General features: G+C 45.0%; 1 pseudogene; it reads right to left on the bottom strand.

Annotated features, from left to right (window-relative positions):
- Positions 1–522: 522 nt before the first annotated feature.
- LOC8035431 lies at positions 523–1,294 on the bottom strand (annotated as a pseudogene).
- Positions 1,295–5,927: the final 4,633 nt, after the last annotated feature.

The following is a 5,927-nucleotide window of genomic DNA, read 5'->3' as shown; positions in this document are numbered from 1 at the left end:
TCTCATATCTTTATCATCCAGGTGTTGAAACATTCTGGAATGTATAGTTAAAAAAAGAACATGTTGATAAATCACCACTTCTAAAATTAGCCTACTTTATTACACGGACATTAGCATTGTTTTCGGTGAAGTTCATTAACGATGGCGTTATAATAGTCTAAATATATGGTTGCAGCGGCTGTTTATGGGCGGGTTCATGTTGGTGCTATGTATAGAAAGTACTGGAAGGTACTCAACGTTCAGGACAAATAGCTTGAAAAAACAAACAAAAAACCTTCATCTGATAAGGTCGAAAATATATATGCGGCGACAAGGTAAGAAGAGACGTGTTTCACTTTTTTCCACTTTAGAAGAGCGAGCACTGGAGAGCAGGCGACATTCTTTCTAGCGTCCGCTCTGGTACTAGTCTTACTGTCGATCTTACATAGAATGCATTGTTAGAACTCCGCCGCGAGGAACAAGCCGTACACCTTGTTTTTTTTTTCCGAACTGTTCCTTTTATTCCAAGGCCCAGGCCAGGAGGGCAAACAGTAGCGCAACTTAGAACTCCTCTCCACCATCGTCTTGGGCCCCCTCAGCAGAGTCGATGCCCGCTTCCTCGTAGTCCTTCTCCAGGGCAGCCAAGTCTTCCCTGGCCTCTGAGAATTCGCCTTCCTTCATGCCTTCACCGACGTACCAGTCCACAAAGGCCTCTTGGCATACATCAGGTCGAACTTGTGGTCCAGGCGGGCCCAAGCCTCGGCAAAGGCCGTCGTGCTGGAGAGCATGCACACCGCACGCTGCACCTTGGCCAGGTCGCCGCCGGGAACCACGGTCGGGGGCTGGTAGTTGATGCCGACCTTAGAGCCAGTGGGGCACCAGTCCACGAACTGGATGCTCCTTTTGGTCTTGATGGCCGCAATGGTTGCGTTCACATCCTTGGGCACCACGTCTCCCCGGTACAGGAGGCAGCAGGCCATGTACTTGCCGTGGCGGGGGTCGCACTTCACTATCTGGTTGACCGGCTCAAAGCACGAGTTGGCGATTTCCGAGGCGGTCAACTGCTCGTGGCAGGCCTTCTCTGCGGAGATGACCGGGGCATACGTGACCAGCGGGAAGTGGATGCGGGGGTACGGCACTAGGTTGGTCTGGAACTCTGTCAGATCCACATTGAGGGCGCCGTCAAGCGCGAAGAAGCAGTGATTGAAGACACGATCTGACCGATGAGCCTGTTCGGGTTCGTGTCGGTGGGGCGCTCAATATCTCGGGTTTTTGGCACCAAAATGTTAGAACTCCGCCGCGAGGAACGAGCCATGCGCCATGTTTTGACAAAACCAAAACAGAAGATGACGATGTTTATTGGGATTGCGTCATGTGCGATGGCTGTACAAGAAAAACAAAAATTGAGTTTCGTCATGCATAAAGTATATGATAGTATTTATCGTCTGTTCGAGTAAGCTTATTTAGAGGTTAATGAGCGCATTTTTTCTAAAGTGCGAACTTTCGGAAGCCGTAATCGCTTGGTACTGGTCTAGTGCAATTCTGCTAAAGATGCGGTTGGTAGGGTATGGTCACACATTTTATAGATACCATGTTCAGCAGCATTATCAATAAGAAATTATATTTTTAGATTATTGATTAACAACTGTTTACGTACGGAAAGTAAACAAAATTATGTATTTATACAATAAGCTTTGTAGTACCATATGCGATGAGATAATTACGTAGATTGTATTTGTACGAAAGGCTATAAAAATTTTAATTTATCAGAAAGCTGTGTCAGGCGTATAGCGATGTTCCAGTAACCGCTTAAAGACGCTCTGTTTGCACAATATTACAATATGCAAACGCCGTATGGTGCTTGCATGTAAAATACCTCGAATCTAAAATGGAAGGAATAAATAATTTGACTCCGATAAGTATATATTATATGAATACAGGCGCACACAATGTTCCTCCAGAAAGACGCGAGGCAGGGTTTGACTCTGTTAGAGAGAAGAAAAATATCAATATAAAAATATATATTTGATAATATGCTCTGTGTATGACTGAAATAGATGCATAGCAATTCTTCCGGCCTTTAACGTGACGTCGTAAAGAGACGAGCAACCTCAATGTAACTTTCCCATATTAATGATCCCTTCATGAACTTCTTTCTTTGTAAAATGATAATAGAACCGGCTGCCAAATGAAGTAGTCAGCTGCTTTGACCTTAAAGGGGCACTCAAGTGGTTTTTTGGGAACCTACTTCTTGGTGCGATCGCATTAAGGAAGTGTCAGTGAATGAGTATCTTCAGTTTTAGAAGGCAGAATCGCCTATTGATCACGCAGGAATAAAATACGTGCGGACTCTTTTCTGTTCCTGCACCGACCAATGAAATTATCGCATGTGTGAACATTTTGGCGGCCTTTGTAAAGTTTCGTTAAAGAAATAATTTTCAGTTCATTTATATATGTTGTGCATGATAATTTCACAAGACTTAAAATAGTTCTAGTTTAGAATACGCGATACCGCAATTATAGTTTCACAAACAAGGGACTACGTTTTCTCCTTGCCTTCCTCCGCGGGGGGTAAATTTCCCCTTCCCTCGGGATGCGCGGAAGCGCACGTATCATGAACTCTTTCTCTCCGGGTTTTCGGGAAGTGCGTTCGTGTCTCCAGGCCCGTTCATCCGCGTAAAAGCGCTATCCTTGATTGTGAATTTTCGTTGTGTGTCGCTATGATAACCCAGCATGTACTAGAAGGGAAGATCCACCTACTCGTGCGGCGATGTCGTGGCGGTAACCTCAAGACAGCAGAAACGCCCGTGCCGTTGTGTTTGCTTACTTCAACTCCAGTGATGCTTTCTGAGCATTTGTGTCCTCGAACATCGCCCGGATTTCTTATTTAGCGCATTTCATGCGTGTGTTCAAGTTCAAGGTATTACTGGCGCGTACCGTATAAAGGATGCGAATTTTCACGCGTTTCCATCACCGGAGAAAAGTGATTAGTGTTGGCAATCCTGAACGGTCGCAACGCCTATCTGATCACGAAATCATATTTCTACGTTGCTATATCGCCTCTAAGATTACATTGTCTTTTGCAATCGTAGAAAAGGCGTGTGGCGACATTTGTACTATTGGCAAAGTCGTGTATTAGAGTCTTGATCGTCCAAGACGGCGTACTGCATCTTTTTCTTTTCTTTTTTTCATCCACTGTACCCTGCAAGCCCTATCATGAAAAGAAAACAAAAAACAATAAAACTTTAGGCTATAGAAAACTGTCTATTTATATTCTGTTACGGCATTGAGTGGCAGTGCGTTCCCTTTTTAAAGGCGCCACTGAAACAGCTGACGGCGGCGCAGGGAGCGGTCGCCGTGCAGACGACCCGCTGCGCGCTTGTTGCAGTGGTTGGAGGTGTGTGTACGCGCGGCGAAGAGCGGTCGGTCGCTCCGGTTGCAACGGACGCAGTCGTAGGTAAGCTCGTTGCACATGTCTGAACCAGCCTTCCCCATCCTCCCGAGGCGAAAGTGAATGTGGCGACATCGTTTGACATCACGTACCACAGGTTACGCTGCGATGCCAAACGTTTGTTTGGTTACCACTTGCCCCAACCGCAAATCGAAGAACGCCCGAAAAGGTCTGCGTTTCGTCGTCCTCGGAACCCGAACACGACTCAGAAGCACTGCTATTGTCCACATCACACGTCGGAGTGGCGTCAGAGGAAATCATCCCCAGGTCGGCTGTCCGCCGAAGAATTTCAACCTTTAACGGCGACAGGTCCTCGAGCGTAGAGAAGTCCGCCATGATCAAAGCTCGAATGACAAAAAAGTTTGGCCGGTGCGGCTACTTCGACATCGCTGCGCGACGGAACGTCGCCCAACGCCATTGGCCCGAGATCGTTTCGATATGCGAGCGGTGACCAATGAGAGTGGTTTCGTTTTCGGTTGGATCCGAGGTTTGGCGGCCTTCAATTACATTTGTATTAAAGAAATAATTCCCGTAGGACTATATTTTTTTTGGTTTTTAGGGATACTAAGGGCGTCTAGATTCAGTTGTCATCGTCAAAACACGAACTCAAAAACCACTTGAATGCCCCTTTAATTCATTTGAGCACGAATGGCGACAGACAACCAACCGTCTTTGTGAGCGAATATATTTTGTTTAACTTGTTAGTATAAATGGTAAGTCTACTGTTTGTTGTAAGACGAAGCGGGGTTTCGTATGTAAATAAATAACTTAATAGATAAAATACGCCATGCAGCGCCATTAAGTGGCGTACGCCTGGCGAAAGTCTAACTGAAGAAAATTAACATCGTTGGAACGCGCCGGCGTGCTTTCCCCTGCCGACATATTGCTACGTTTACATCAGCTGTGACGCACGACTTGTATTTGTGAAGCTTATCAATGCCAAAATTAAAATCAAATGAAATCACCTCGTGCCCCATTGTAGATGTGTTGTTTATCCAAGGCATCGCAACTCTTAACGTAAATCAGAAAACTAAAACATACTTGGTATACTTCTTGGGAGCCATCAAATAGGAAGTTCAACCAACATACAATATGAAAATTTTCTCTTGATAAATTTCAGCCCCTCGGAAGTCACTCATTTTGACCTGTTTATATTTGCTAAGTTGAAGCGCATTTGTAAAAGATTGCTTTTTCGGGATACATAAGAAATCACAAGGACGCAGAGGTCTGCACAATTGCCGTTGGGACATTGATAAAAGATCTCTAATACCGAAGGCGCAGGCTGGAGACGAAACCCAAATAGATTCAATCTTGCTCACGGCTTGTGTTCGTTTGGCCCGGGCACCCGACGCACGAGTGCAGGTCGTACCAGGCCCGTCGGCGACCCCGAGTTGATGGTGCGGATAAGTCACTGCGGACATAACACCCACTCCAACTAGTTGTGGTCCCACAGCGTTCTGGTGGTCGTCCGATTCGGGTTCTTCTTCGAATTCCAGTGTCCCGGTCAGTGTTTGCCCTCTGAGAAGTTGACACTGGTTGCGGAAGAACAGAAAATGGTTGCCTGTCGCCGGCTCTCTTGAATGATGAGGCATGGTTGAGCCAGACTTCGAGGCCTAGGAGAGAGTGCCGGTGGTGAAGTCTAGCTTTTGTTGATTTGGATGCCCCACAAAGAAGATGAGGTGTTTGGTCGCTGTCGTAGATGGCTGGTGCGCAGGTTTAAGGAACCTTGATCTGTCTGCATCAAATATGAAATCAGGCCCACCTCACGTTCTACTGCGACAGGAACGCAACTTGACTTTTTGGAAACTTCGTTGTCCACACAGCCTGTCACACGCTTATTTACTTTGAACTAGGCACCTGGCCGTTCTTTAAGGCTCTTGAGAGGTAACAGTTTTTAAACGCTCCACAGCTCATGGGGTATTCATACCTTAAAGGATCCAGGCTTTCGTTTTGCAGGTTGGAATTCGGACGGTAGAGTGTTGCCTGAATAAATACCTTGCCAGCACACACCTCAGTTCGTTTCTTACTCTCCTGGCAAGTGCGAGTTTTGGCTTCAGTAACATGCACTTTGCAAATAATACAAAATTCACGAATAAGAAAAATTAGGCTAAATAAAATATATTTGATTTAAATTAAATTCATATCAACTTAATCAGATTCTTTCAATTTAAATAAAATATGAATGAATTAAATCATAAATATTTGATTGAACATTGAACATTGTTTTTATTTGTCACGTAAGTTTACACAAAACACAATAAAAAGCCGGGTGAAGCCTCAGGGGCTTGTGTGCCTGGCTGGGCAGTTGACGAAGTGAACAACAAAGATAGAAAAAAAAACCCAATTTGAACTCTAACCGAACGATATAATCTTTAAAGTACCAATATAACTGGACCATAGGTAGATTAACAATAATAGCACTGAGATCTCAGAAATGCATACATGTCGCGTAAAACAAAACAAAACAAAAAACACAAAAGCTAAAGGCAGAAAAGAC

Source organism: Ixodes scapularis, unplaced genomic scaffold (genome assembly GCF_016920785.2).
Source record: "Ixodes scapularis isolate PalLabHiFi unplaced genomic scaffold, ASM1692078v2 ptg000800l_1__unscaffolded, whole genome shotgun sequence".
In the NCBI taxonomy this organism is placed as follows: domain Eukaryota; kingdom Metazoa; phylum Arthropoda; class Arachnida; order Ixodida; family Ixodidae; genus Ixodes; species Ixodes scapularis.
Note: the sequence above shows the minus strand (reverse complement) of the source record. Positions and strands in the feature narration are given on the sequence as shown.